The sequence below is a fragment of the Ascaphus truei genome, unplaced genomic scaffold (genome assembly GCF_040206685.1).
Source record: "Ascaphus truei isolate aAscTru1 unplaced genomic scaffold, aAscTru1.hap1 HAP1_SCAFFOLD_780, whole genome shotgun sequence".
Classification (NCBI taxonomy): domain Eukaryota; kingdom Metazoa; phylum Chordata; class Amphibia; order Anura; family Ascaphidae; genus Ascaphus; species Ascaphus truei.
Window position 1 is genome coordinate 96,615 of NW_027457115.1, and position 19,083 is coordinate 115,697.

Here is a 19,083-nt window from a genome sequence, read left to right on the forward strand (position 1 = left end):
CTAATAATAATAATCACACACACCTCTACATCTCTAATAATAATAACACACCTCTACATCTCTAATAATAATAATCACACGCACCTCTACATCTCTAATAATAATAATCACACACCTCTACATCTCTAATAATAATAATAATCACACACACCTCTACATCTCTAATAATAATAATCACACACCTCTACATCTCTAATAATAATAATCACACACACCTCTACATCTCTAATAATAATCACACACACCTCTACATCTCTAATAATAATAATCACACACACCTCTACATCTCTAATAATAATAATAATCACACCTCTACATCTCTAATAATAATAATCACACACACCTCTACATCTCTAATAATAATAATCACACACACACCTCTACATCTCTAATAATAATAATCACACACCTCTACATCTCTAATAATAATAATCACACACCTCTACATCTCTAATAATAATAATAATCACACACACCTCTACATCTCTAATAATAATAATCACACACCGCTACATCTCTAATAATAATCACACACACCTCTACATCTCTAATAATAATAATCACACACACCTCTACATCTCTAATAATAATAATCACACACCTCTACATCTCTAATAATAATAATCACACACACCTCTACATCTCTAATAATAATAATAATCACACACACCTCTACATCTCTAATAATAATAATCACACACACCTCTACATCTCTAATAATAATAATCACACACCTCTACATCTCTAATAATAATAACACACCTCTACATCTCTAATAATAATAATCACACACACCTCTACATATCTAATAATAATAATCACACACTCCTCTACATCTCTAATAATAATAATCACACACACACCTATACATCTCTAATAATAATCACACACACCTCTACATCTCTAATAATAATAATCACACACACACCTCTACATCTCTAATAATAATAACACACCTCTACATCTCTAATAATAATAATCACACACACCTCTACATATCTAATAATAATAATCACACACTCCTCTACATCTCTAATAATAATAATCACACACACACCTATACATCTCTAATAATAATCACACACTCCTCTACATCTCTAATAATAATAATCACACACACACCTCTACATCTCTAATAATAATAACACACCTCTACATCTCTAATAATAATAATCACACACACCTCTACATATCTAATAATAATAATCACACACTCCTCTACATCTCTAATAATAATAATCACACACACACCTATACATCTCTAATAATAATCACACACACCTTTACATCCCTAATAATAATAATCACACACCTCTACATCTCTAATAATAATAATCACACACACCTCTACATCTCTAATAATAATAATCACACACACCACTACATCTCTAATAATAATAATCACACACACCTGTACATCTCTAATAATAATAATCACACACACACCTATACATCTCTAATAATAATCACACACACCTCTACATCTCTAATAATAATAATCACACACCTCTACATCTCTAATAATAATAATCACACACCTCTACATCTCTAATAATAATAATCACACACCTCTACATCTCTAATAATAATAATCACACACCTCTACATCTCTAATAATAATAATAATCACACACACCTCTACATCTCTAATAATAATAATAATCACACACACCTCTACATCTCTAATAATAATAATCACACACACCTCTACATCTCTAATAATAATAATCACACACCTTTACATCTCTAATAATAATAATAATCCCACACCTCTACATCTCTAATAATAATAATCACACACACCTCTACATCTCTAATAATAATAATCACACACACCTCTACATCTCTAATAATAATAATAATCACACACACCTCTACATCTCTAATAATAATAATAATCACACACCTCTACATCTCTAATAATAATAATCACACACACCTCTACATCTCTAATAATAATAATCACACACACTTCTACATCTCTAATAATAATTATCACACATACCTCTACATCTCTAAAAATAATCACACACACCTCTACATCTCTAATAATAATAATCACACACCTCTACATCTCTAATAATAATCACAAACCTCTACATCTCTAATAATAATAATAATCACACACACCTCTACATCTCTAATAATAATAATAATCACACGCACCTCTACATCTCTAATAATAATCACACACACCTCTACATCTCTAAAAATAATAATAACACACACCTCTACATCTCTAATAATAATAATCACACACATCTCTACATCTCTAATAATAATAATCACATCTCTACATCTCTAATAATAATAATCACACACCTCTACATCTCTAATAATAATAATCACACACACCTCTACATCTCTAATAATAATCACACACCTCTACATCTCTAATAATAATAATGATCACACACCTCTACATCTCTAATAATAATAATAATCACACACACCTCTACATCTCTAATAATAATAATCACACACCTTTACATCTCTAATAATAATAATAATCCCACACCTCTACATCTCTAATAATAATAATCACACACACCTCTACATCTCTAATAATAATAATCACACACACTTCTACATCTCTAATAATAATTATCACACATACCTCTACATCTCTAATAATAATAATAATAATCACACCTCTACATCTCTAATAATAATCACACACACCTCTATATCTCTAATAATAATAATCACACATCTCTACATCTCTTATAATAATCACACACACCTCTACATCTCTAATAATAATAATCACACACACCTCTACATCTCTAATAATAACAATAATCACACACACCTCTACATCTCTAATAATAATAATCACACACACATCTACATCTCTAATAATAATAATCACACACACCTCTACATCTCTAATAATAATAATCACACACACCTCTACATCTCTTATAATAATCACACACACCTCTATATCTCTAATAATAATAATCACACACACCTCTACATCTCTAATAATAATAATCACACACACCTCTACATCTCTAATAATAATAATCACACACACCTCTAAATCTCTAATAATAATAATCACACACCTCTACATCTCTAATAATAATCACACACACCTCTACATCTCTAATAATAATAATCACAAACAACTCTACATCTCTAATAATAATCACACATCTCTAATAATAATAATCACACACCTCTACATCTCTAATAATAATAATCACACACACCTCTACATCTCTAATAATAATAATCACACACACCTCTACATCTCTAATAATAATAATCACACACACCTCTACATCTCTAATAATAATAATCACATGCACCTCTACATCTCTAATAATAATAATCACACACCTCTACATCTCTAATAATAATAATCACACGCACCTCTACATCTCTAATAATAATAATCACACGCACCTCTACATCTCTAATAATAATAATCACACACCTCTACATCTCTAATAATAATAATCACACACCTCTACATCTCTAATAATAATAATCACACACACCTCTACATCTCTAATAATAATAATCACACACACCTCTACATCTCTAATAATAATAATCACACACCTCTACATCTCTAATAATAATAATAATCACACACCACTACATCTCTAATAATAATAATCACACACCTCTACATCTCTAATAATAATAATAATAATCACACACACCTCTACATCTCTAATAATAATCACACACACACACCTCTACATCTCTAATAATAATAATCACACACACCTCTACATCTCTAATAATAATAATAATCACACACACCTCTACATCTCTAATAATAATAATCACACACCTCTACATCTCTAATAATAATAATAATCACACACACCTCTACATCTCTAATAATAACAATAATCACACACCTCTACATCTCTAATAATAATAATAATCACACACACCTCTACATCTCTAATAATAATAATCACACACCTGTACATCTCTAATAATAATAATCACACACACCTCTACATCTCTAATAATAATCACACACACCTCTACATCTCTAATAATAATAATCACACACACCTATATATCTCTAATAATAATAATCACACACCTCTACATCTCTAATAATAATAATCACACACACCTCTACATCTCTAATAATAATAATCACACACACCTCTACATCTCTAAAAATAATCACAGACACCTCTACATCTCTAATAATAATAATCACACACACCTCTACATCCCTAATAATAATAATCACACACCTCTACATCTCTAATAATAATAATCACACACACCTCTACATCTCTAATAATAATAATCACACACCTCTACATCTCTAATAATAATAACACACCTCTACATCTCTAATAATAATAACACACCTCTACATCTCTAATAATAATAATCACACACACCTCTACATCTCTAATAATAATAATCACACACACCTCTACATCTCTAATAATAATAACACACCTCTACATCTCTAATAATAATAATCACACACACCTCTACATCCCTAATAATAATAATCACACACCTCTACATCTCTAATAATAATAATCACACACACACCTCTTCATCTCTAATAATAATAATCACACACCTCTACATCTCTAATAATAATAATCACACACACCACTACATCTCTAATAATAATAATCACACACACCTCTACATCCCTAATAATAATAATCACACGCACCTCTACATCTCTAATAATAATAATCACACACACCTCTACATCTCTAATAATAATAATCACACACCTCTACATCCCTAATAATAATAATCACACGCACCTCTACATCTCTAATAATAATAATCACACACACCTCTACATCTCTAATAATAATAATCACACACACCTCTACATCTCTAATAATAATAATCACACACACCTCTACATCTCTAATAATAATAATCACACACCTCTACATCTCTAATAATAATAACACACCTCTACATCTCTAATAATAATAATCACACACCTCTACATCTCTAATAATAATAACACACCTCTACATCTCTAATAATAATAATCACACACCTCTACATCTCTAATTATAATAATCACACACAGCTCTACATCTCTAATAATAATAATAATAATCACACACACCTCTACATCTCTAATAATAATAATCACACACCTCTACATCTCTAATAATAATAATCACACACACCTCTACATCTCTAATAATAATAATCACACACCTCTACATCTCTAATAATAACAATAATCACACACCTGTACATCTCTAATAATAATAATCACACACACCACTACATCTCTAATAATAATCACACACACCTCTACATCCCTAATAATAATAATCACACACACCTCTACATCTCTAATAATAATAATCACACACACCTCTACATCTCTAATAATAATAATCACACACCTCTACATCCCTAATAATAATAATCACACGCACCTCTACATCTCTAATAATAATAATCACACACCTCTACATCCCTAATAATAATAATCACACACACCACTACATCTCTAATAATAATAATCACACACACCACTACATCTCTAATAATAATAATCACACACCTCTACATCCCTAATAATAATAATCACACACACCACTACATCTCTAATAATAATAATCACACACCTCTACATCCCTAATAATAATAATCACACACACCTCTACATCTCTAATAATAATCACACACACCTCTACATCTCTAATAATAATAATCACACACACCTCTACATCTGTTATAATAATAATCACACACACGTCTACATCTCTAATAATAATAATAATAATCACACACACCTCTACATCTCTAATAATAATAATCACACACACCTCTACATCTCTAATAATAATAATTATCACACACCTCTACATCTCTAATAATAATAATAATAATCACACACCTCTACATCTCTAATAATAATCACACACCTCTACATCTCTAATAATAATCACACACACCTCTACATCTCTAATAATAATCACACACCTCTACATCTCTAATATTAATAATCACACACCTTTACATCTCTAATAATAATAATAATAACACACCTCTACATCTCTAATAATAATAATCACACACCTCTACATCTCTAATAATAATAATCACTCACACCTCTACATCTCTAATAATAATAATCACACACCTCTACATCTCTAATAATAATCACACACACCTCTACATCTCTAATAATAATCACACACACCTCTACATCTCTAATAATAATTATAATCACCTCTACATCTCTAATAATAATCACACACCTCTACATCTCTAATAATAATCACACGCACCTCTACATCTCTAATAATAATAATCACACACACCTCTACATCTCTAATAATAATAACACACCTCTACATCTCTAATAATAATAATCACACGCACCTCTACATCTCTAATAATAATAATCACACGCACCTCTACAGCTCTAATAATAATAATCACACACACCTCTACATCTCTAATAATAATAATCACACACACCTCTACATCTCTAATAATAATAATCACACACACCTCTACATCTCTAATAATAATAATCACATGCACCTCTACATCTCTAATAATAATAATCACACACACCTCTACATCTCTAATAATAATAATCACACACCTCTACATCTCTCATAATAATAATCACACACCTCTACATCTCTAATAATAATAATCACACACACCTCTACATCTCTAATAATAATAACACACCTCTACATCTCTCATAATAATAATCACACACCTCTACATCTCTAATAATAATAATCACACGCACCTCTACATCTCTAATAATAATAATCACACACACCTCTACATCTCTATTAATAATAATCACACACCTCTACATCTCTAATAATAATAATCACACACCTCTACATCTCTAATAATAATAATCACACACCTCTACATCTCTAATAATAATAATCACACACACCTCTACATCTCTAATAATAATAAACACACACACACCTATACATCTCTAATAATAATAATCACACACCTCTACATCTCTAATAATAATAATAATCACACACCTCTACATCTCTAATAATAATAATCACACACACCTCTACATCTCTAATAATAATAATCACACACACCTCTACATCTCTAATAATAATAATCACCTCTACATCTCTAATAATAATAATAATTACACACACCTCTACATCTCTAATAATAATCACACCTGTACATCTCTAATAATAATAATCACACACCTCTACATCTCTAATAATAATAATCACACACCTCTACATCTCTAATAATAATAATCACACACCTCTACATCTCTAATAATAATCACACACCTCTACATCTCTAATAATAATAATCACACACACCTCTACATCTCTAATAATAATAACACACCTCTACATCTCTAATAATAATAATCACACGCACCTCTACATCTCTAATAATAATAATCACATGCACCTCTACATCTCTAATAATAATAATCACACACCTCTACATCTCTAATAATAATAATCACACGCACCTCTACATCTCTAATAATAATAATCACACGCACCTCTACATCTCTAATAATAATAATCACACACCTCTACATCTCTAATAATAATAATCACACACCTCTACATCTCTAATAATAATAATCACACACACCTCTACATCTCTAATAATAATAATCACACACACCTCTACATCTCTAATAATAATAATCACACACCTCTACATCTCTAATAATAATAATAATCACACACCACTACATCTCTAATAATAATAATCACACACCTCTACATCTCTAATAATAATAATAATAATCACACACATCTCTACATCTCTAATAATAATCACACACACACACCTCTACATCTCTAATAATAATAATCACACACACCTCTACATCTCTAATAATAATAATAATCACACACACCTCTACATCTCTAATAATAATAATCACACACCTCTACATCTCTAATAATAATAATAATCACACACACCTCTACATCTCTAATAATAACAATAATCACACACCTCTACATCTCTAATAATAATAATAATCACACACACCTCTACATCTCTAATAATAATAATCACACACCTGTACATCTCTAATAATAATAATCACACACACCTCTACATCTCTAATAATAATCACACACACCTCTACATCTCTAATAATAATAATCACACACACCTATATATCTCTAATAATAATAATCACACACCTCTACATCTCTAATAATAATAATCACACACACCTCTACATCTCTAATAATAATAATCACACACACCTCTACATCTCTAAAAATAATCACACACACCTCTACATCTCTAATAATAATAATCACACACACCTCTACATCCCTAATAATAATAATCACACACCTCTACATCTCTAATAATAATAATCACACACACCTCTACATCTCTAATAATAATAATCACACACCTCTACATCTCTAATAATAATAACACACCTCTACATCTCTAATAATAATAATCACACACACCTCTACATCTCTAATAATAATAATCACACACACCTCTACATCTCTAATAATAATAATCACACACACCTCTACATCTCTAATAATAATAACACACCTCTACATCTCTAATAATAATAATCACACACACCTCTACATCCCTAATAATAATAATCACACACCTCTACATCTCTAATAATAATAATCACACACACCCCTCTTCATCTCTAATAATAATAATCACACACCTCTACATCTCTAATAATAATAATCACACACACCACTACATCCCTAATAATAATAATCACACGCACCTCTACATCTCTAATAATAATAATCACACACACCTCTACATCTCTAATAATAATAATCACACACACCTCTACATCTCTAATAATAATAATCACACACACCTCTACATCTCTAATAATAATAATCACACACCTCTACATCTCTAATAATAATAACACACCTCTACATCTCTAATAATAATAATCACACACCTCTACATCTCTAATAATAATAACACACCTCTACATCTCTAATAATAATAATCACACACCTCTACATCTCTAATTATAATAATCACACACAGCTCTACATCTCTAATAATAATAATAATAATCACACACACCTCTACATCTCTAATAATAATAATCACACACCTCTACATCTCTAATAATAATAATCACACACACCTCTACATCTCTAATAATAATAATCACACACCTGTACATCTCTAATAATAACAAGAATCACACACCTGTACATCTCTAATAATAATAATCACACACACCACTACATCTCTAATAATAATCACACACACCTCTACATCCCTAATAATAATAATCACACACACCTCTACATCTCTAATAATAATAATCACACACACCTCTACATCTCTAATAATAATAATCACACACCTCTACATCCCTAATAATAATAATCACACGCACCTCTACATCTCTAATAATAATAATCACACACCTCTACATCCCTAATAATAATAATCACACACACCACTACATCTCTAATAATAATAATCACACACACCACTACATCTCTAATAATAATAATCACACACCTCTACATCCCTAATAATAATAATCACACACACCACTACATCTCTAATAATAATAATCACACACCTCTACATCCCTAATAATAATAATCACACACACCTCTACATCTCTAATAATAATCACACACACCTCTACATCTCTAATAATAATAATCACACGCACCTCTACATCTGTTATAATAATAATCACACACACCTCTACATCTCTAATAATAATAATAATAATCACACACACCTCTACATCTCTAATAATAATAATCACACACACCTCTACATCTCTAATAATAATAATAATCACACACCTCTACATCTCTAATAATAATAATAATAATCACACACCTCTACATCTCTAATAATAATCACACACCTCTACATCTCTAATAATAATCACACACACCTCTACATCTCTAATAATAATCACACACCTCTACATCTCTAATAATAATAATCACACACCTCTACATCTCTAATAATAATAATCACACACACCTCTACATCTCTAATAATAATAATCACACACACCTCTACATCTCTAATAATAATAATCACACACCTCTACATCTCTAATAATAATAATAATCACACACCACTACATCTCTAATAATAATAATCACACACCTCTACATCTCTAATAATAATAATAATAATCACACACATCTCTACATCTCTAATAATAATCACACACACACACCTCTACATCTCTAATAATAATAATCACACACACCTCTACATCTCTAATAATAATAATAATCACACACACCTCTACATCTCTAATAATAATAATCACACACCTCTACATCTCTAATAATAATAATAATCACACACACCTCTACATCTCTAATAATAACAATAATCACACACCTCTACATCTCTAATAATAATAATAATCACACACACCTCTACATCTCTAATAATAATAATCACACACCTGTACATCTCTAATAATAATAATCACACACACCTCTACATCTCTAATAATAATCACACACACCTCTACATCTCTAATAATAATAATCACACACACCTATATATCTCTAATAATAATAATCACACACCTCTACATCTCTAATAATAATAATCACACACACCTCTACATCTCTAATAATAATAATCACACACACCTCTACATCTCTAAAAATAATCACACACACCTCTACATCTCTAATAATAATAATCACACACACCTCTACATCCCTAATAATAATAATCACACACCTCTACATCTCTAATAATAATAATCACACACACCTCTACATCTCTAATAATAATAATCACACACCTCTACATCTCTAATAATAATAACACACCTCTACATCTCTAATAATAATAATCACACACACCTCTACATCTCTAATAATAATAATCACACACACCTCTACATCTCTAATAATAATAATCACACACACCTCTACATCTCTAATAATAATAACACACCTCTACATCTCTAATAATAATAATCACACACACCTCTACATCCCTAATAATAATAATCACACACCTCTACATCTCTAATAATAATAATCACACACACCCCTCTTCATCTCTAATAATAATAATCACACACCTCTACATCTCTAATAATAATAATCACACACACCACTACATCCCTAATAATAATAATCACACGCACCTCTACATCTCTAATAATAATAATCACACACACCTCTACATCTCTAATAATAATAATCACACACACCTCTACATCTCTAATAATAATAATCACACACACCTCTACATCTCTAATAATAATAATCACACACCTCTACATCTCTAATAATAATAACACACCTCTACATCTCTAATAATAATAATCACACACCTCTACATCTCTAATAATAATAACACACCTCTACATCTCTAATAATAATAATCACACACCTCTACATCTCTAATTATAATAATCACACACAGCTCTACATCTCTAATAATAATAATAATAATCACACACACCTCTACATCTCTAATAATAATAATCACACACCTCTACATCTCTAATAATAATAATCACACACACCTCTACATCTCTAATAATAATAATCACACACCTGTACATCTCTAATAATAACAAGAATCACACACCTGTACATCTCTAATAATAATAATCACACACACCACTACATCTCTAATAATAATCACACACACCTCTACATCCCTAATAATAATAATCACACACACCTCTACATCTCTAATAATAATAATCACACACACCTCTACATCTCTAATAATAATAATCACACACCTCTACATCCCTAATAATAATAATCACACGCACCTCTACATCTCTAATAATAATAATCACACACCTCTACATCCCTAATAATAATAATCACACACACCACTACATCTCTAATAATAATAATCACACACACCACTACATCTCTAATAATAATAATCACACACCTCTACATCCCTAATAATAATAATCACACACACCACTACATCTCTAATAATAATAATCACACACCTCTACATCCCTAATAATAATAATCACACACACCTCTACATCTCTAATAATAATCACACACACCTCTACATCTCTAATAATAATAATCACACGCACCTCTACATCTGTTATAATAATAATCACACACACCTCTACATCTCTAATAATAATAATAATAATCACACACACCTCTACATCTCTAATAATAATAATCACACACACCTCTACATCTCTAATAATAATAATAATCACACACCTCTACATCTCTAATAATAATAATAATAATCACACACCTCTACATCTCTAATAATAATCACACACCTCTACATCTCTAATAATAATCACACACACCTCTACATCTCTAATAATAATCACACACCTCTACATCTCTAATATTAATAATCACACACCTTTACATCTCTAATAATAATAATAATCACACGCACCTCTACATCTCTAATAATAATAATCACACACCTCTACATCTCTAATAATAATAATCACTCACACCTCTACATCTCTAATAATAATAATCACACACCTCTACATCTCTAATAATAATCACACACACCTCTACATCTCTAATAATAATCACACACACCTCTACATCTCTAATAATAATTATAATCACCTCTACATCTCTAATAATAATCACACACCTCTACATCTCTAATAATAATCACACACCTCTACATCTCTAATAATAATAATCACACACACCTCTACATCTCTAATAATAATAACACACCTCTACATCTCTAATAATAATAATCACACGCACCTCTACATCTCTAATAATAATAATCACACGCACCTCTACATCTCTAATAATAATAATCACACACACCTCTACATCTCTAATAATAATAATCACACACACCTCTACATCTCTAATAATAATAATCACACACACCTCTACATCTCTAATAATAATAATCACATGCACCTCTACATCTCTAATAATAATAATCACACACACCTCTACATCTCTAATAATAATAATCACACACCTCTACATCTCTCATAATAATAATCACACACCTCTACATCTCTAATAATAATAATCACACACACCTCTACATCTCTAATAATAATAACACACCTCTACATCTCTAATAATAATAATCACACGCACCTCTACATCTCTAATAATAATAATCACACACACCTCTACATCTCTATTAATAATAATCACACACCTCTACATCTCTAATAATAATAATCACACACACCTCTACATCTCTAATAATAATAATCACACACCTCTACATCTCTAATAATAATAATCACACACACCTCTACATCTCTAATAATAATAAACACACACACACCTATACATCTCTAATAATAATAATCACACACCTCTACATCTCTAATAATAATAATAATCACACACCTCTACATCTCTAATAATAATAATCACACACACCTCTACATCTCTAATAATAATAATCACACACACCTCTACATCTCTAATAATAATAATAATCACCTCTACATCTCTAATAATAATAATAATCACACACACCTCTACATCTCTAATAATAATCACACCTGTACATCTCTAATAATAATAATCACACACCTCTACATCTCTAATAATAATAATCACACACCTCTACATCTCTAATAATAATAATCACACACCTCTACATCTCTAATAATAATCACACACCTCTACATCTCTAATAATAATAATCACACACACCTCTACATCTCTAATAATAATAACACACCTCTACATCTCTAATAATAATAATCACACGCACCTCTACATCTCTAATAATAATAATCACACACCTCTACATCTCTAATAATAATAATCACACACCTCTACATCTCTAATAATAATAATCACACACACCTCTACATCTCTAATAATAATAATCACACACACCTCTACATCTCTAATAATAATAATCACACACCTCTACATCTCTAATAATAATAATAATCACACACCACTACATCTCTAATAATAATAATCACACACCTCTACATCTCTAATAATAATAATAATAATCACACACATCTCTACATCTCTAATAATAATCACACACACACACCTCTACATCTCTAATAATAATAATCACACACACCTCTACATCTCTAATAATAATAATAATCACACACACCTCTACATCTCTAATAATAATAATCACACACCTCTACATCTCTAATAATAATAATAATCACACACACCTCTACATCTCTAATAATAACAATAATCACACACCTCTACATCTCTAATAATAATAATAATCACACACACCTCTACATCTCTAATAATAATAATCACACACCTGTACATCTCTAATAATAATAATCACACACACCTCTACATCTCTAATAATAATCACACACACCTCTACATCTCTAATAATAATAATCACACACACCTATATATCTCTAATAATAATAATCACACACCTCTACATCTCTAATAATAATAATCACACACACCTCTACATCTCTAATAATAATAATCACACACACCTCTACATCTCTAAAAATAATCACACACACCTCTACATCTCTAATAATAATAATCACACACACCTCTACATCCCTAATAATAATAATCACACACCTCTACATCTCTAATAATAATAATCACACACACCTCTACATCTCTAATAATAATAATCACACACCTCTACATCTCTAATAATAATAACACACCTCTACATCTCTAATAATAATAATCACACACACCTCTACATCTCTAATAATAATAATCACACACACCTCTACATCTCTAATAATAATAATCACACACACCTCTACATCTCTAATAATAATAACACACCTCTACATCTCTAATAATAATAATCACACACACCTCTACATCCCTAATAATAATAATCACACACCTCTACATCTCTAATAATAATAATCACACACACCCCTCTTCATCTCTAATAATAATAATCACACACCTCTACATCTCTAATAATAATAATCACACACACCACTACATCCCTAATAATAATAATCACACGCACCTCTACATCTCTAATAATAATAATCACACACACCTCTACATCTCTAATAATAATAATCACACACACCTCTACATCTCTAATAATAATAATCACACACACCTCTACATCTCTAATAATAATAATCACACACCTCTACATCTCTAATAATAATAACACACCTCTACATCTCTAATAATAATAATCACACACCTCTACATCTCTAATAATAATAACACACCTCTACATCTCTAATAATAATAATCACACACCTCTACATCTCTAATTATAATAATCACACACAGCTCTACATCTCTAATAATAATAATAATAATCACACACACCTCTACATCTCTAATAATAATAATCACACACCTCTACATCTCTAATAATAATAATCACACACACCTCTACATCTCTAATAATAATAATCACACACCTGTACATCTCTAATAATAACAAGAATCACACACCTGTACATCTCTAATAATAATAATCACACACACCACTACATCTCTAATAATAATCACACACACCTCTACATCCCTAATAATAATAATCACACACACCTCTACATCTCTAATAATAATAATCACACACACCTCTACATCTCTAATAATAATAATCACACACCTCTACATCCCTAATAATAATAATCACACGCACCTCTACATCTCTAATAATAATAATCACACACCTCTACATCCCTAATAATAATAATCACACACACCACTACATCTCTAATAATAATAATCACACACACCACTACATCTCTAATAATAATAATCACACACCTCTACATCCCTAATAATAATAATCACACACACCACTACATCTCTAATAATAATAATCACACACCTCTACATCCCTAATAATAATAATCACACACACCTCTACATCTCTAATAATAATCACACACACCTCTACATCTCTAATAATAATAATCACACGCACCTCTACATCTGTTATAATAATAATCACACACACCTCTACATCTCTAATAATAATAATAATAATCACACACACCTCTACATCTCTAATAATAATAATCACACACACCTCTACATCTCTAATAATAATAATAATCACACACCTCTACATCTCTAATAATAATAATAATAATCACACACCTCTACATCTCTAATAATAATCACACACCTCTACATCTCTAATAATAATCACACACACCTCTACATCTCTAATAATAATCACACACCTCTACATCTCTAATATTAATAATCACACACCTTTACATCTCTAATAATAATAATAATCACACGCACCTCTACATCTCTAATAATAATAATCACACACCTCTACATCTCTAATAATAATAATCACTCACACCTCTACATCTCTAATAATAATAATCACACACCTCTACATCTCTAATAATAATCACACACACCTCTACATCTCTAATAATAATCACACACACCTCTACATCTCTAATAATAATTATAATCACCTCTACATCTCTAATAATAATCACACACCTCTACATCTCTAATAATAATCACACACCTCTACATCTCTAATAATAATAATCACACACACCTCTACATCTCTAATAATAATAACACACCTCTACATCTCTAATAATAATAATCACACGCACCTCTACATCTCTAATAATAATAATCACACGCACCTCTACATCTCTAATAATAATAATCACACACACCTCTACATCTCTAATAATAATAATCACACACACCTCTACATCTCTAATAATAATAATCACACACACCTCTACATCTCTAATAATAATAATCACATGCACCTCTACATCTCTAATAATAATAATCACACACACCTCTACATCTCTAATAATAATAATCACACACCTCTACATCTCTCATAATAATAATCACACACCTCTACATCTCTAATAATAATAATCACACACACCTCTACATCTCTAATAATAATAACACACCTCTACATCTCTAATAATAATAATCACACGCACCTCTACATCTCTAATAATAATAATCACACACACCTCTACATCTCTATTAATAATAATCACACACCTCTACATCTCTAATAATAATAATCACACACACCTCTACATCTCTAATAATAATAATCACACACCTCTACATCTCTAATAATAATAATCACACACACCTCTACATCTCTAATAATAATAAACACACACACACCTATACATCTCTAATAATAATAATCACACACCTCTACATCTCTAATAATAATAATCACACACCTCTACATCTCTAATAATAATAATCACACACACCTCTACATCTCTAATAATAATAATCACACACACCTCTACATCTCTAATAATAATAATAATCACCTCTACATCTCTAATAATAATAATAATCACACACACCTCTACATCTCTAATAATAATCACACCTGTACATCTCTAATAATAATAATCACACACCTCTACATCTCTAATAATAATAATCACACACCTCTACATCTCTAATAATAATAATCACACACCTCTACATCTCTAATAATAATCACACACCTCTACATCTCTAATAATAATAATCACACACACCTCTACATCTCTAATAATAATAACACACCTCTACATCTCTAATAATAATAATCACACGCACCTCTACATCTCTAATAATAATAATCACACACCTCTACATCTCTAATAATAATAATAATCACACACACCTCTACATCTCTAATAATAATAATCACACACCTCTACATCTCTAATAATATAATCACACACACCTTTACATCTCTAATAATAATCACACACACCTCTACATCTCTAATAATAATAATCACACACACCTCTCTCTACATCTCTAATAATAATAATATCACACACACCTCTACATCTCTAACAATAATAATCACACACACCTCTACATCTCTAATAATAATCACACACCTCTACATCTCTAATAATAATAATCACACACACCTCTACATCTCTAATAATAATAACACACCTCTACATCTCTAATAATAATAATCACACGCACCTCTACATCTCTAATAATAATAATCACACACCTCTACATCTCTAATAATAATAATAATCACACACACCTCTACATCTCTAATAATAATAATCACACACCTCTACATCTCTAATAATAATAATCACACACACCTCTACATCTCTAATAATAATCACACACACCTCTACATCTCTAATAATAATAATCACACACACCTCTACATCTCTAATAATAATAATAATAATAATCACACCTCTACATCTCTAATAATAATAATCACACACACCTCTACATCTCTAATAATAATAATCACACACCTCTACATCTCTAATAATAATAATCACACACATCTCTACATCTCTAATAATAATAATCACACACCTCTACATCTCTAATAATAATAATAATCACACACACCTCTACATCTCTAATAATAATAATCACACACCGCTACATCTCTAATAATAATCACACACACCTCTACATCTCTAATAATAATAATCACACACACCTCTACATCTCTAATAATAATAATCACACACCTCTACATCTCTAATAATAATAATCACACACACCTCTACATCTCTAATAATAATAATAATCACACACACCTCTACATCTCTAATAATAATAATCACACACACCTCTACATCTCTAATAATAATAATCACACACCTCTACATCTCTAATAATAATAACACACCTCTACATCTCTAATAATATTAATCACACACACCTCTACATATCTAATAATAATAATCACACACTCCTCTACATCTCTAATAATAATAATAATCACACACACCTTTACATCCCTAATAATAATAATCACACACACCTCTACATCTCTAATAATAATAATCACACACACCTCTACATCTCTAATAATAATAATCACACACACCACTACATCTCTAATAATAATAATCACACACACCTGTACATCTCTAATAATAATAATCACACACACACACCTATACATCTCTAATAATAATCACACACACCTCTACATCTCTAATAATAATAATCACACGCACCTCTACATCTCTAATAATAATAATAATCACACACACCTCTACATCTCTAATAATAATAATAATCACACACACCTCTACATCTCTAATAATAATAATAATCACACACACCTCTACATCTCTAATAATAATAATCACAC